The sequence below is a fragment of the Canis lupus genome, chromosome 27 (assembly GCF_048164855.1).
Source record: "Canis lupus baileyi chromosome 27, mCanLup2.hap1, whole genome shotgun sequence".
In the NCBI taxonomy this organism is placed as follows: domain Eukaryota; kingdom Metazoa; phylum Chordata; class Mammalia; order Carnivora; family Canidae; genus Canis; species Canis lupus.
The window spans coordinates 12234023-12249984 of record NC_132864.1 but is presented as its reverse complement, the minus strand read 5'-3'; the positions used below and the strand labels follow the sequence as shown (position 1 = coordinate 12249984).

Here is a 15962-nt window from a genome sequence, read left to right as displayed (position 1 = left end):
CCAATCCAGTAGATGTAATCAATCTCAATAAACATGTGTGCCCATTATGTATCAGGAACTTTTTATGGCTGACCTTGTTCCAGATAGAAGAAAAAGGCCCATGTCTTTTCTTGTTAGAAACATGAGAGAATGCTTTATAAGTATTTCTTAAAAGCATCAATGTTGTTAACACCAGTATTGTTGCAAATGCTCTCTGCCAATTAAGTGACGACATTGAAATGAATTTATCCAATGAATCACAGATGAAAGAGTTAAGAACCCAAGTGATCTTCCATTGCAAGTAAAAGGACTCACGTGTTTTTCAAAAGAATTAATATTTTCTAAGAAACCTGTTAGACTGATGTATTTACACGTACTACAACAAAAAGCTGATACAAATAATTGTTTTGTACTTTGGATTTTAAACATATCTAAACTAAATTCACTGAGTAATTATAACATGATGCAGAGAAATAATAAAAACTACTTTAAGGTTTTTCAATAGTGTGTATATGTAAACATACATATATACACATAGGTATATACATATACCACAAGCCTTAAACCCTTTCTCAAAAATATTTCACATAAGACAAACACTTAACCAAAAGAAATACTTAAATTTAAAACCTCTTAGGGAATAAAAGTCACTTTAGATGTCAGCATCTTTCCCCTTACACTCCAATGGGAAGAAAATGCAGGCAAATTCTTGACAGTGCAAAAAAAATTTAATAAAACAACAACAATGCTCTTTACATAAACCTCAAACTTAAAAATATCTTATATATATATATATTTTTTTAAAAACCGCAATTCTAGTTTTACATTCTTACAGGTAGGTTTCTGGAAATGCGTAATACATCAAAGCACGTTTTAAAATTAAACCTCGGAGCTTGTTATTTTTGCAATAACACCTATTACCGCAACCTAAATTTCGGAACACAACTGTATTTTCTCTTAGGCCACGTCATTTTCATTATTGGAATAGATCATACAGCTAAATATCAAAGCTTGACTTTAAACAAAACAGGTCAGCATGGAGACGTAAGTTAGATAAACTGGAGTAACTCACTAGCAGACCGCAGCTCGGCAGGCAAGCCTGGAGCTCTACTGCATATTTGCATTATGCTCAATTTCATGAATTACAAGCAAATTGTTATTCAGGGTCATCTAAAGCCCACATCAAAGCTTCAGAAAAGGGCTGTAAGGTAGAGTACTTACGCAAGGGTTATCAGGACACGAGACGACGCAACTTATCAGGGAGGGTCTCTAACGTCCAGAGGGTGGTAAAACGCATTTAAAAAATCGATGTGGATTCAGACGGCCGCCTCCCCACACATCCCAGACAAAGCAGGGCCAGGCCCCAGGGTGCTCCTGGTGCACCTGCAATGCGGATCCCTCGCCCTACAATCCCACCCCGGGGCTGGCAGGGGCGGCCGCTGGGCTGACCGCTCCTGCCCCGTGCGATTGGTCTGGGTGCGCGGTGCGGCGGGTCCGCAGCCTGGACTGGAGCCCGGGCAAGGGCATCCCCTCCCCACAGCGGGCTGGAACACGGGGGGGACAGCCGGCGCGGGGGGCGCTGCGCCTCACTTCTGCCCTCGCGTCCACCTCTTCGTGTCTCTGTCGCCACCGCCCAGCTGTTTCCGCACGGGGACCCCCTTCCCCACCGCCCAGCCCTGGGGGCGAGACGGGAGGACCCCCGCCCCCCGCGGCGAGGGCTTTGAAAACCACCTAATCCCCGTCCCGACAGGTGCTCCCACCCCCCGCCGGCGCCCGCAGAGCCTCCCCAGAGGTACCGCCAGGTGAGCGGGGCTGGACTCGGTCGCACCTCGGGCCCCGCCTCACCTGCGGGCGCGGCCGTCGCGGTCCTTCAGGCGGCTCCCCCCCTCGGCGCGGTCCTCCCGGCAGGCGGCTGCGGGGGCCGGCGGCCCATGGGCGGGGCGGCGGGCGGGGCTGGCTCCCGGCTCCGGCCCTGCGCCGGCCGGGCGGCCGAGGGAGGTCAGTGGGCGCCGCCCGCCGAACGCATCTCGCCGGCTCCCACCCGGGCGCTCGCCGCGGTGCACGCCGGGAGCGGGGGCCGGGGCGGCGAGGCCAGGCCGCGCTGACCGGGCGGACGGCTGACGCGCCGGCGCGGAGGCGGCGGAGGCGGAGGCGGAGGCGGCGGCGGCGGCGCGGGTCTGTCTGCGGCGCAGGGCGGGGGAGGCCGCTCGATACTCACTTCGCGGGGAGGGGGCGATGCCCCCCGTCCCCCAGCGGTGGCGGGGCAGGGGACGGGACCGAGGGGAAGGGAGGGTCTGGCCGGTGGGACGCAGGCGCAGAGCTCAGGTGCGGCCGCACTGCGGTTGCCCAGGGTAACGCGGGCCCGGGCGGGGCGGGGCAGGAGGAGCGAGCGGGCGAGCGGGCGAGCGGGCGCGCGCGCGCAGGGCCGGGGTTGGGGGGGCTCCCGGGACCAGCCTGGGATTGGGGGGAGGGCGCGCGCGCGCGGGCGGCCGGCGGGGGCGGGGGCGGGGGTGCCGGGGCGCGGGCCGAGCGGCGCGCATGCGTGCGGCCCCCGCTCCCCCGGGGCTCGTCGGCCCCGTGCGTGCGCACGCGCACTGTCCCCCGGAGGCGTCTGGGTGTGCGGAGCGCGCGCGCGCGGCTCGGAGGCGCACCTGTGAGGTGTCCCTGGAGGAGAGGGAGGGTGGGTGCGCGGAGTCCGCGGCCTGGGGCGCTTCAGCCCCTCACTTGGAGTGAGTTGTCTGGCGGCCGGGCTGCAGTCTGTCTCTTTTCGGGAACGAGGCGGGGGCAGGGGCACAAGGGGAGCGGGCTCGGGGCTGGCAGGACGATGAGTGGGTTAAAGAGAAGAAAAACAACCCATCACTCAGGATGGGCCTGGGGCCGCGCCGGCCCCGGGGCGTCGGAGGGGAAGGCGGCGCGGCCCCCCCGCAGCCGGCCGGCCCTGCGGCCACCGGGCAGGGCCCGGCGGAGGGCAAGCCCCGGCCTCGGGCCTCGGCGGGCCGCCGTGGGCCCGCGGCGCCGGCGGCGGGGCGCGGGGGTCACAGATGGCGGCCGGCGGCGCGGCGAGGGGTGGGCAGCGGCAGGGGCGAGGCCGGGCGGAGGCCCCGCGGGAGCCGGACTCCCGAGCCCGGGCTCCATTGTTGTTGGAGCCGAGGGAAGGGGGAGCGAGACGGCCGCAGGAGCCCGTGGAGCCGCGCCTTGGAGCCCTTCCAGGCAGGTCCCCGGAGAGGCGGTAATGGCCGCGCCGTGGGAGCGGGGAGCCGGGCCGTGCCGCGGGGGAGCCCGGCTGCATGGTGTGCTGTTGTGTTTTCGTAGAGCGCCCTGCGTCCCGGCAGAGCCCGCCGAGCATCCCGCCAGGTGATGAGGAGCCCTCCGCGCACCCAGCGCAGAACGCCGCTGCCGCTGGACGCCTCCATTGTTTGACCACAATAAGGGCCGGATTCTCACCCAGGTAAACCGGATGGCCGCGCAGCCGAGCTCCCTCTCAGCTCCCACATCCAAAGGAATCCTCTCCTCTTTCAGGACCTGCCTTCAGTTCGCTTACTGTCCCCCGCTTCCGATTAACTCAGTAAATCCACCTCCCAGACATTTTCCCATCTGGATTAATCTTCCCGCATCTCTCTGCCAAGTCACCTCTCATTTCCCTCAAAACTCGGCTCCTTTGTGAAACCTTCCTTGCTGAACTCTAACAACTAAATTTCTCTAGGAGGAGCCTGCTCCGCACATTTCCAGGGGCTAGTTTGTGGACTGGTTGTCCTACCGCAATAAAGGAGACTAGGTACTAAAAAATAATTTAAGTTACTGATCTTTTAAAGGAACGTTTTGTGACAATTAGCTTATTGTTTTTAACGGGATTGAACTTTTTTTTTGTTGTTGTTGCTGCTGTTGTTGATATATTTTGCCCTCTCTTTTCAAGAGCCTCCGACTTCCTTTATAGATGCATAGCTTCTAGAGCAGAAAAATGATTTTTTTTTTGTTCAACCCGCAGGTTAACTTAAATTTTAAAAAATTAATTTTGAATAGATAAAGTAGTACATTTTCTTTGTAAAACTTAAAACACCACAGACATGTCTGAAGTCTTTTACTACCAACCCCAGAGATGGTAAACTATTATATGTCCCGTGTGTATCCTTTTAGATCTTTTAAAATGTTTTTCCGTGTGTGTACTTGTATTATCTTTGACTGTCTTAACAAGTACTACTGTACTCTTATCTTTCAGCGTATAATGCGTTAACTCGTTTTGAAGAACTGCTGCATCATGTTCCATAGTTTGGGTATACCATGGTTTATTTAGCTATTTCCCAGATTGGCGTCGGTTTAAATTTTAACTTTATACTTAAAACCGCTCTTTCAGTGGTGGTTCTCTGACGAAATGAAATTTCAGTGAAGGGAACGCAAATCTACACTAATTAGAGTAAACACAGGCCTTTAGGGTGGAAGTTCTCTTTGGTTGAGAAATTCACATGTGGGACCTCTACCCCTCCCCCAATGTAATTATGACTAGTACTTTCCAGCCCTTTGACCTTGAGGAGGACAATCACTCTAAACCTCAGTTTTCTTCTCTATAAATGCTGATAATACCTGTTCTGTCTACTCCACCGACTTCAGCAATATGATGTATGTGAAAGTGCCTTGCAGATTGTAAAGTAGTATGTAAATGTTGATTTTATTAGCTTTTGTGATCCAAAAGGACTTTTTATTTGCAATGTAATTTATACATTTTTGACCAGATGTGTCTATTACAGAATAATAGATATCACCAACTTTGAATGCTTCTTAGTTTGTGATTTTTGCTATAATTTTTAAGTACTGTTAATACATTAGATTTTTTAAAGAGTATTTGGCAAAGACATTTTTCCTAGTGCTTTACATGCTTTAAAAAAATAAGTTAGTTGATTTTGAATGACGTTTCAACAAAATGAATGCTACATAAAACTCACGTATTTAAACAGCTTATTTCCTAGTGACATAATTCATATATGTATTTTCCTGTGGCAACATCAGATTCAGGTTAGCTGTTAGGTCCTTGGGGTGAAATGTGTTCTTACTGAATTTGTAGGCAGTATCAGAGTTTTAACAATTTAAATATTGACTGATATGATGGGTATTGTTTTAAGATGTCAGAGATACATTAAGGATTTTGTAGGTATTTTTATTTCATTCCAATATATATGAATGTGGCCAGCAAAATCAATTTGTTCCTGTTCTTTTGGAGTTCATAATCTCTGGTGGTAGAGGTAACCAGAAATGAAACAATCCCTACTGCACGTATAATCACAAATGGTGGTATCTGTTAGAAAAGTAGTACTGGTTATCAGAGAGTATAAAAAGGGGAGCAAATTTTAGATTCTGAAAAGAAGACCTGGGAAAGACTTTTTTTTTGTTGTTGTTGCAAAAATGAGATTTGAGCTGAGATCTGAAGGGTGAGTAGGCGTTAGCGTATAGTGATGGGGGATAATTTTCCAGGCAGGGGAATGGCATGTGGGAAGGCCCTGAAGGGGGAGAACTTTGCCCATTCCAGGAACTGAAAGAATGACTTGTGGATAGATTTTGGTGGTGAGAGGGAAGTGTGGCTAGGCAAGGGGCCAGATCATGTAGGGTCTTGTAGGGCAAGTTAAGGATGTTTTATTTTATTCTGAGTGAAATGGGAAACCATTGCAAGGGTTGGGTTGGAAGCAGGGGAATGACATAATCAGATTTGCATTTTTAAACAGCTACTCCAGCTGCTACATGCAGAATGTGGGGGTGTGGTGGGGGGAGAGTAGAAGTCGGGGAGACTAGGTAGGCCATTTCAGAAGTCTATCTGGAAGAGAGGTAATCTTTCCCTTGGAGTTCACATTGAGTTCAAAATGCCACCTAGACTATAGGCAAAATAGATGTTTGATTAAAAAAAAAAATCCTTGTTTCTTATTTTTAAAAAGTAAGCACTTTTTATGCTAAAGTTCACATAAGTGTTAAGCTAATTATCCACTATACTTCACAGAATGGTATCAGAGTCAAATTAAAAATTGGGGTATTATTTAACATGATTTTTGTAAGTTTTATTAAAGAGGTAATACATGAAATAGAAGTGAGATTAAGGATCCAAAACGAGAGGAAGAGTAGTATTTGTAGCTGCTATTGGCTACAAAAACGAGAATAACAAAACTATTATACAAAGAAAAATTGAGGAAGTGACTGGGTACACAATGCATATATAAAACTCATAGCTTTCTGAATACCAAAAATAATTTGGCAGAAATTAAAATGGAAAAGAAAGAAACCAAAAAACAGGCTCTGATCACAACGTAACGAAAAACATAAAACATCTAAGTACAGCTTTATCGAGACAAGTGCAGTCTGCATGGAGGACATCATAAACTATCCTGAAAGATAGGAAAGAATGTCTTAAATGAAAAAACAGGCTGTCTTCCTGGATATGATGTTTAAACATTGAGCTATCCATTTTGGGGTGAACTGGACAATAATTGAGTAATGAGGTGGGACAAATTCTGTCTTATATTAAATATGTTATAGATTTCTGTTCAAAACGGTGTCATACTAGCTTTATAATATCTGTACAGGTTACTGGAACCTATTCAGTACCCCAAAAATATATGTGGAAATGTAGTAAATGATAAGTGGGTTCTGTGTATTGAGATGGGCAGGACAAAGATTTGGTAATCAGACCTGAACTAGAATCTTCTAAGTGAGGAAAAGAATACCTGCCATGCAGGTGTTTTAAGGGAAAGACATCTAGGTCGTGGCACCTCTGGGGTACTCGGATCTGTTATTAGTTAAAAATCAGTGTATTAGACTACAAAAAATTTAAGACTTCTTAGAAAACAAAACCCCAAGATTAGAAGCCAAACCACAAAGTAGGAAAATATTTGTGACAAACATAAGTGAAGGCTTAATATATTCAACATGTAAAGAACTCAAATCAATGAGGAAAATAAGAAAAATCTGCACACAAGTGGTTCCAGGATGTGGACAGACAGTTCACTGGATAGAAGTATAATTTGTTAAACATGTGGAAAGATGTGTACTGTCACCAATAATCAAATAGTTTGTAATTACTCCTCCAGAAAAGTTAGGTTTGATTCTGAAGAGCTACAGAATTAGAAGATGTTTAAAAATGAAATAAATGCAGAAAAGCTTTGTGAAGAAAAACCTTTACCTGAACAATTTAAAGGCTAACCTAAATAAATGGACATTATATGTGATTGGAAGTGAAAAACCATCATTGTAAGCACAAATATTCTACGAATTAAGCTGTAATTTTAATGTAGTTTCACATAAAACCCAGTGAGAATTATTTCCGGACACTTGATAAATTGCTTCTAAAATTCACCTGGAGGAGGAAATGTGCTAGAATGGCCAAGAAATTTTTGAAATGGAAAAATAGTGATAGAGGATTTGCCGTATCAGATATATCAGAACATACTGTAATGCTGCATTAATATAAATGGTGATTACAAGCATAGACAAATTGCTACCTGGAACAAAGTAGAATCCAGTAACAGACCCATTTATATATAGGAATTTAGGGTAGAATAAAGTTGATAATTTGACACAGTTGGGAATTCATTGTTCGATATATTGTATAGGGATAAGTGACTTTGGGAAGAAAGATTTTATTTCCCCCACATTCAAAGTGAATTTTATTTGGATCAAAGAACTAACTCAAAAACAAAAGTGTAAAAATCTTAGAAGAAAATAAAGAGAATTCTGTTGTAGGATATATTATGTTGGAAAATATTCTTTCATAGACCATTTTGGCAAGACTAAGACCACAATCATAAGGAAAAGAGTGATAAATTTGATTACTATCAAAGTTGATATTTCTGTGTGACAAAAGGCAATACAAGGTGACAGACTGGGGAAAAAGTTTGTAACGTGTATAAAGAGGTAAAGAATAATAGTATTGACACAAATGAATGGAGGATAGGAATAATTCTTAGAAATGAGTCAAAGCAGTGGTAAGGAGGATTCAGTGTCACTTGTGGTTAGGGAAATGAAAATTAAAACAACTAGATTTTTTCAGTAGGGTCTATCATGCAAAAATTAAGCTAATTAAGGGTGTGGAGAAAAAAGCACATTGTTGGGAACACAGAGTTGGATCTACCTTTTTCAAATAACAATTTGGCAGAACCTATAAAAAATTTTAAAAGCCTGCTCGATCTATCCCCATTAGGGATATTACAAGATAGTAGGAGCGAAGTCTGTTGTAGCATCATTTATAATTAAAAAAAAAAAAAAGGAAGATAACCACAAATAAATTTTGGTATCTCTATACTATGGAATGTTATGTAGCTTTTAAAAAAAAGAGATTTGTATGCATTGACATAGCCTGGATGGATTCCTAGAATATATTATTTAGTCAAAACATTTAATTCCATTTTTTGGGTAAGATTAAAAAAACCAAAATATTCGTGTGTGTGTGTGTGTGTGTGTGTGTGTGTGTATGTATGTGTTCTAAACAAAAAAAGGTCTAGAAGGATACATGGAAAATATTTAACTGTGACTACTGAGGAAAAAACAGGAGAAACTGATTTTTTATTTCACGTGTTTTTGCGTTCAGGTTTTTTACAATGAGTATTTACTTTTGTAATTAAGATGTTAGAATTTCTCACTTGACAATTTAACAGAAGCCTAAATTAAGACTAGAAAATTACAATACCTAGTACCTAGGAAGATGTGGGGAAAATGTTGTTATGTTGACCTTGTGTATCGAGAGCCTTTAAAAGTACTCATATTCCTTGATGTCGCAGTCATCTAGGAATTGATCAAAGGCATATTTTAAAATACAGAACAAAAGATGTATATCATAGAATTATTTTTTAGGGCGCATTTGTAGAATGATTATGGTATATCCACTGGACGATAATATGGCCATTAAAATGTTTATGAAGAAAATGTATTAAAATGCTATGACAGTGTTAGTGGGAGAATATCAGAATACAAAATTGCTTATGTAACATGATTCAAACTCTTAATCAAAAATCCCAATAATCCTCCACAAAAACCTATGATGGAAAAATGTCTAGAAGAAATTAGGTGAAGATCTTAAAAATTGTGGACTTTTGGTGGTAGGACATGGGTGATTTAAAATTTATTTTTTTATATTTTCCAAGATTATGTGTATTACATTTTGTTAAGAGAACATTTATTTTTTAAAAGTATATAGGACATAGGTTAGCTGTATGGCTTATAGGTATGTGTACTTCTAGAAATAGGTAAGCCCTATCATATGTTAAAGCATACTCTAAAATGTACTCTAAAAACTAATATCAACATTTTTGAGTGATGCATTTGGAATAAATTTGAATGAATTTTGTTGCTTTCCGTATTTGGAGGAAAATTGCTTCTAGCAATATGCACAATAAAATTAGTTCTCATTTCTAATTTTATATCTGTAGAATAAATGCAGAAACTTAAACATGGGCCATGGGATTTCTTTTCTTATTAACTCACTGTGTTTCGAACACACAGATTGGTCATAGAGTAAGTTGCATTAACTGAGTCTTTAGGATGAGGAGGGCTTAGCCAGCTGAATCACAGGTAGAAGAATTAAGAGCATGGTTGTGCAGAGCCTGCATGTGGGTCAGCAGCATGGAGCTCAAGGTACCTGGGGCTGTGTGGTATAAGTGAAGCTATCATCAAGGCACGTGGATACATTTCCTTACTAAGTGTTATTGTGAATCTGCAGTAGATGATGTGGATGTGGAGTAATGTGCTTTAGCAGATAAATAAATCCAAGTAAGTGATAGATACATTACAGGACCCATAAGGGCTCTGGGAGCACACGGGAAGACATCGCACATCATCCAAATTTGAGGGTAGAGGTGGAAGTCAAGGAATGCTTCCTAGAGAAAGTGATGTCTGAGGTGAGCCCTGAAGGTAAACAAAGGGAACAACGAGTGTAAAGGCCTGGAGGTAAAAGGAGTGTGGGGAGGAGAGGGTAGTAGTTGAGGCATAATAGCAAACAAGACCTGGGGAGTTTGAAGATGTTTAGTTTGGCTGGAACTAGAATTGAAATGGGCAGCGGTGAGAGATGAACCAAGAAAGGTAAGTAGGTGCTAACACTGTTCAAAGTTTAAAAACCGCATGAATGAATTTGGAAATTACACCGATAGTGGGACCTTTTGCAGAACTTTAAGCAGGGTATTAGCAACCCATTTTACATTTTAGAAAGATTATATTGTAGTGGATAGTGAGTTAGAGGAAAGCAAGACTGGATGCTTTTGTAGGGAAGGATGACAGTGGCCTGAATTATAGCTGACACAGGGTAGGTGGGATGGGGAATAAATTCAGGAGGTAATGAGATAAAAGTAGACAGGACTTTGTGAGAAGGAAGGAGGGTGGCTGATCACCAGGTTTCTGGCTCAGGCAGCTGAGAGGCTGCCTATAGTTGTGAACGTAATTGACTTTGGTGAGGAGATGACTGATTGGGTTTTTGACATGCTGAATGTAAAAGGCTTATAGAAGAGATGTATAGTTCTTCTTGAAGAGGATTTTATGTTGCAAATACATACTTTGTTATATGAATGGGCACTGTGCGCAAGTCCATTATTAAAATCAGTGTTTCTACGTAGTAAATTTTTCTTAGAGTATAATTACAGTTATAAGTTGTTTAAGATTAGGGAATATCTGTCTAGCTTAGACTGGACTGTTGATGCCTTCTATAAGAAGTTATTTAAGATTGCATGACCCTAACTTTGGGTGATTTTGTAATTGTCTTTTGAACTAGACTCTGCCTCTCTGAGCAGGTGGTGGTTTCTCTGAAGAGCATTAGTGTTCTTTTGTTGGTACCACTGATGAGACTGATAAGAATGATTTCTGTTGATGACAAACTGGTCCCTTCCACATAGAGGCAGGCCTGGACATAGGCAGGGTGCTCACATGTCTGCACCCATCTGAAAGTACCTACCTCACCATTAGAAGTTGTCTTAGTCCATTCAGACTGCTATAACAAACTATCATAGATTGGGTAGATAAAACAACAAGCATTTATTTCTCACAGTGCTGGAGGTTGGAAGTCCAAAATCAAGTTCTGGAAGATCCATTCTGGATGAGGGCCCACTTCCTCATTTATTGATGGCTGTCTTCTTGTGTCCTTGTGTGGCAGAAGGAGTGAGGCAGCTCTCTCTGGGGTCTCTTTTATAAAAGGGCACTTATCTCATCATGAGGGTTCCACCCTCATGACCCAGTTACCTTCCAAAGGTCCACTCCTAATACTGTCACATTGGGAATTGGGTTTTGATACATGAATTTTGGGGGGATGCATTTAGTCTACAGTGTAGAAAGAGATCTGAGAATACTTCACAGTATTTATTAGGGAGGAAGTAGGAGGTCTTAATCAGAGACCCATTTGGTGGTCGAAAGAAAGAAACCCAATCGAAATGGCTTAAGTATAGGGGGATTTCTGTGGGAGGCCTCCATGGCATCTAAGGTAGTTTCTTGGCTAGAGCCCACTAGCGTCTGGAAAGTTGACAGGAGTGAGCACAGCTGCTCTCTCTGCCTTGGCTATTCTGAGTTTGTAGCCCCTGCTAGTTCATAGACCCAGTCCCTCTGCTTCCCAATTCTAAATTCTCAGGGAAGAAAATCTGAGAATTTGCTGTTCACTATTGCAGGGTCAGCGGAGCAGATTTACCTAGCTGTGTATTTGAACCTGGTGGGCTGCCCAGGCAGTGGGTACAAAGGTACAAAGGGTGCTCGTGAGAGCACAGAATCCTGGCAGCTGAGGAGGAAGTTCCAAGAATGGTTGAGAGCATTTTAAATGGCTCAGAGATACAATAAAGGGTTAAGGAGTGAAACTAGGTTTGGCAAATTGAAGTCATTTCGCCTAGGTTTAAAGAATTTCCACAACAGATCCTAGAAGATGACGCACAAGATGGATAACCAATGGCTGTAGTCAATGATCATTTGTATAGAAGTTGGAGGAAAAGAGATTTTTAAAAAAATGAAATTTAACTTTGGAGTTGTGTCAGAAGGATTTAAAGTTTAATTTTAAAAAGCAGTAATTTGTATTGCTTTCTAGCACTGAAGCATTTCTATACTTCTAACTCTGGAATTTGCAGTCTCTTGTGTCACCTGATATGTTATAAGAAATTCAGTAAAGCTATTCTAGAGCTCATTTATTTTTCATATCTGCAAGTTCATAAAATAATCATAGCTTATTTCCACATCTTATTTTGCAGTGCCTTCCATGCTATTGTGACAGATCTTTTGGCCCTTGTTATGGCCAGAGCAAACCTCTGTCCCAAAGATTATAAATTCTGCCTCATTGGTAAATGATAAAACAATTCATAAAAAAATCTGAACCCCTTTTTTTCTGTGAGTAAACTCCATTATGTCCCTCTTGCTTTCAAATTATTTTTAGGGCACCCCCGGTGGCGCAGCAGTTTAGCGCTGCCTGCAGCCCGGGCTCTGATCCTGGAGACCCAGGATTGAGTCCCGCGTCGGGCTCCCTGCATGGAGCCCGCTTCTCCTTCTGCCTGTGTCTCTGCCTCTCAGTCTCTCTCTCTCTCTCTCTCTCTGAATAAATAAATTTTAAAAAATTATTTTTAGATGTCCATTTCAAACATGTTAGGATTAAGGTTGATAGGATTTAAGAGTATTTCACTGATTCATAGGGCTTGGCATTGGCTAGCAAACATGTCCGGTTTCCCAGTTAACGAATATTCAGTAACTTATTACTGCATCTCTGTGTTATGATAGGATTAGGGCCTTGTGTTAAAGCCCTCAGACTCAGAGAATCAGGGAACCTGCAAGTTGTACAAGTCTTTATGGTGCTTGGCATCTAGTTAAAGGTGGTAATTATCCACTGTGAGATTCACTTCAGTTTCTGATACTTTCTTGTAAATATCCATGAAGATTTCTGAGCCAGGTGTTTGAGTGCCCTCTGGAGGCATTATGCACAGTTAAAAACCAGACTCCTAACAAGGTTTTTTCTTGAAGAGCCTCAGTGGAGAACCAGTGGTCTAGATGGTTGAACTGGAGTGGATATAAATTGGGAATAGAGGAGAGTTGGGCTGGAACCCATGGGGGTACTAGTATTTATGGAGGAGCAGGAGCTCTCCAGGCCGACTGAGTATAAGGGCTATGTGGTGAGAGTAGAACCCAGAGGCAGAAGGAGCGAAAGGAATGTGGTTGGTGGTACTCAGTGAGGAAGAAAATAACAGATGCCCTTGAGTTTAGCCAAGAGGAACTTTAGTGGTGTGGTGGTGGGTTGAGGAATGGGAAATGAAGCTGTAGAAATCAGGGAAATAAGTCTTTAAGGTGCTTCTCTAGGGAAATGGGGGATAAAGAGTGTATGACAGCTAAAGAAGGGATAAAAATTGAATATTGGTTTTCGTTAAAGTAGAAAAGACTTCATATGTTGCATTTAAATGCTGAAGGAAAAACAAGCAGAGGGAAGACAAAGTTGAAAGATATGTAGAGATTGGGAAGAGGAGAGAGCTGGCTTTAAAGTTATTAGCCTGAGATAGTTGTTGAGGGAGGATAATGCCTTTTATAGGGACATGGGAGATGGTGAATGATTTTCAGTTCATTGCGGGATAAAAGGGCAATATTCCTTAGGCAGTGGGAAATACAGGTAAGAAGACAGGACTGGTTATAAGAGAATGTGGAATTATCATGGAAATGGTCCTCATTGAAGCCAAGCAGGTGATTGAGCTAAAAAATAATATTTAGGACATACCTTTAGAGGATACTTGTTTAGCCCATAGGACTAAGAATGGTCAGTGCCCTCAGCAAGGCCTGAGCAGAGGTGAGCAAGTGCCAGCCTCTGGGACCAAGGAGACTTGTATGAACCAGGAATCCATGAATTTTGAGGAATGGCTGTGGTTTAACAAGGAGGAGATCACCACTTTGAGACCAGTTTTGTAGAAGTAGTGCAGCCTGGTGGAGGGGAGTAGGGTGGGGAGAGGAGAGTACACAGGAGTGGAAACAGAGGTGTGGGTGTTCTTGGAGAGGCTGAGCAGTGGAAGTGAGGAGAACTAAGCAGGCCAGAGATGCTCCAGAGAGCAGATGGAGGGACTTGCCTGTGTTTAAGCAGTAATGGCCATGGCACAATGACTATAAAAAAATCATGTTTTTAGCTTTTACAGGTATGACATTTAAATTTATATGCCACCTCCTATTAGAAAATAGATTTGAGAATAGATTGAGAATCTAAATGGGAGTGAATGTTTAGGCCTGTGACATTTCAAGGGGGCTCTTGCACAAAGAAAGAAAATAAATGTGACCAACTTCAGATTTTTTTTTCAACTTTTGATTTGTTATTCTGAAAAATGTCAAAACTTAAATCCTTTAAATGTGTAGGACAGTTTCTAATCATTAGTATCAATAACATTTTTCCCTTCTTTTTGGAAAAACTAGTAGTTTTGTAAAATATATCATTAAGGAAAGATAGTAGAGTCCTAATACCAGAAGTGCTGAATTAACACTATGTTTAAATTTGAGGGGAGAGTGATTTCTAACTTCAGAGTACTCAGTTCTGAGTGGTAATGCATAATACTTAGTGTAAGGATATACAAGGTGTAGGGTGTGCAGGTCCCAGTTTAAGCCCAGACATGTCTGCTGCTGTTGTTTGTAGACCAGGGAAGGCCTCCTCCACGCTCTTCCCCTTGGTAGCCTTTACCACATAATATAGCAGACATTAAAAATGCATCCCATGTCCCACATAAAATTAGCTTTTACAGAACTGTGAGTTAAGCTTCGACTAGTTGTGGACATTAAACATTAACTTCGATGTTACGATTTTCTTTTCATATTTTGCATCCAATATTTTTTTCAGGTCTCAGCACTTCCACAGGCCCATGAGATGTTCATAAGCCCTAGGGACTATGCTGAGGGTACTTAAGGGATGAGACACCACTGTTGTGCTGGGATGTCTAGGCACGCCTGGCAGGGTGCACTGGCCAGAAGTCTGTTTGTTGGAGGTACCAAATTGCCCCCTGGGAAAACCCCATCCTCTGGGGGAGATGAACTGTTTCAAGTTAGCTGTTTTTTGTTGCAAGGAGCAGAGATCCATTCAGACCATTTTATAAAACATTGCAAAGATGCACGTGAACCAGGAAACCAGGACCTCAGGCAGCTCAGAGACAAGCCATAGTCTTTGCCACAGACATGGGGCTGTTGGATGCGGTTCTCTTTTCTTCATGTCTTTTCCTCTTGCTGCATTTGGCTTATTCTTTTTCCCTTCTCTGTTTTTGCTCTGCCTTACAGAGGTTCTGTTTCCTCATGACCTCTTCTGGTTCCTTTTTACGTTTTAACCTTTCAGCTGTATCTCTCATGGCTAATCACCTCGTTCTCAGTATTTAGCTTCCGGAGAAAGAGGTTGGGAATCTTTGTTGTTGCCTTTATTGTTACAAGCCACATCAGAGGTTAAGCTCTTGGGTCAGGTGTCTGTACTTGGTCTAAGAGGCCATGGTGAGGTGAAGAGGTCTTGGGGTCCACAGGGGCTGGGGCCTGGGCCTTCCTTGAAAGTCAAGACCATTCCTGTTAGTAGGATTTGCAGGCTCATAGGCACCATGATTGGCATGTGTAGTTCAGTATGGAAGAAAAAACCTGGCCCAATATCAAAACCATTTGAAATTCTTCCAAATGTGTTCCTGCCCTTCAAAGCTCTGTTAACAGCCTTCATTCTACGTCAGCCCTTTGTTCCCATAGAAAAACTAAAATCCCTAAATATATTGAAAGCATTTTCACTTTTCCATTTTCTTCCTATTTTATTCAGACTCTGACATTGCAGGGTCACTCAGGGTGATCTGCAGGATTCTATTTCTCAAGTTAGTGATTTCTGCTGAAAATGATATAGCTATTTCAGATAGCAGTTAGCAGAGTTGAGTAATTCTAATCTCATGTCATGCACATAACTTCCTTTCCCCCAAGGATCTGGGAAGCATAGTCTATAGACATAGAGTAACTTAGCACCATCCCCTGACACATGAAGTTTAGAACTGCATCTGAAGATGGCAGCAGTTTGTTACCTAGATGCC

General features: G+C 43.2%; 2 protein-coding genes across 10 annotated transcripts in view; one reads left to right on the top strand and one right to left on the bottom strand.

Annotated features, from left to right (window-relative positions):
* CCDC92 (coiled-coil domain containing 92) overlaps nucleotides 1–2344 on the bottom strand; it is a 31604-nt gene extending 29260 nt beyond the window's left edge. Inside the window, exon 1 of one of the 3 annotated variants that reach the window (XM_072802326.1) lies at nucleotides 2198–2344. The gene's annotated coding sequence lies outside the window, so the exon portion shown is untranslated. Of the gene's footprint in view, nucleotides 1–1200; nucleotides 1353–1824; nucleotides 1984–2197 lie in introns of those variants that run through there. The other 2 variants (XM_072802325.1, XM_072802327.1) reach the window with 2 other exon arrangements.
* ZNF664 (zinc finger protein 664) overlaps nucleotides 2136–15962 on the top strand; it is a 43526-nt gene continuing 29699 nt past the window's right edge. For 3 of the 7 annotated variants that reach the window (XM_072802329.1, XM_072802333.1, XM_072802332.1), the window contains exons 1-2: nucleotides 2549–2708; nucleotides 3292–3427. The gene's annotated coding sequence lies outside the window, so the exon portion shown is untranslated. Of the gene's footprint in view, nucleotides 2155–2548; nucleotides 2709–3291; nucleotides 3428–3682; nucleotides 3755–3913; nucleotides 4594–15962 lie in introns of those variants that run through there. The other 4 variants (XM_072802335.1, XM_072802334.1, XM_072802330.1 and 1 more) reach the window with 3 other exon arrangements.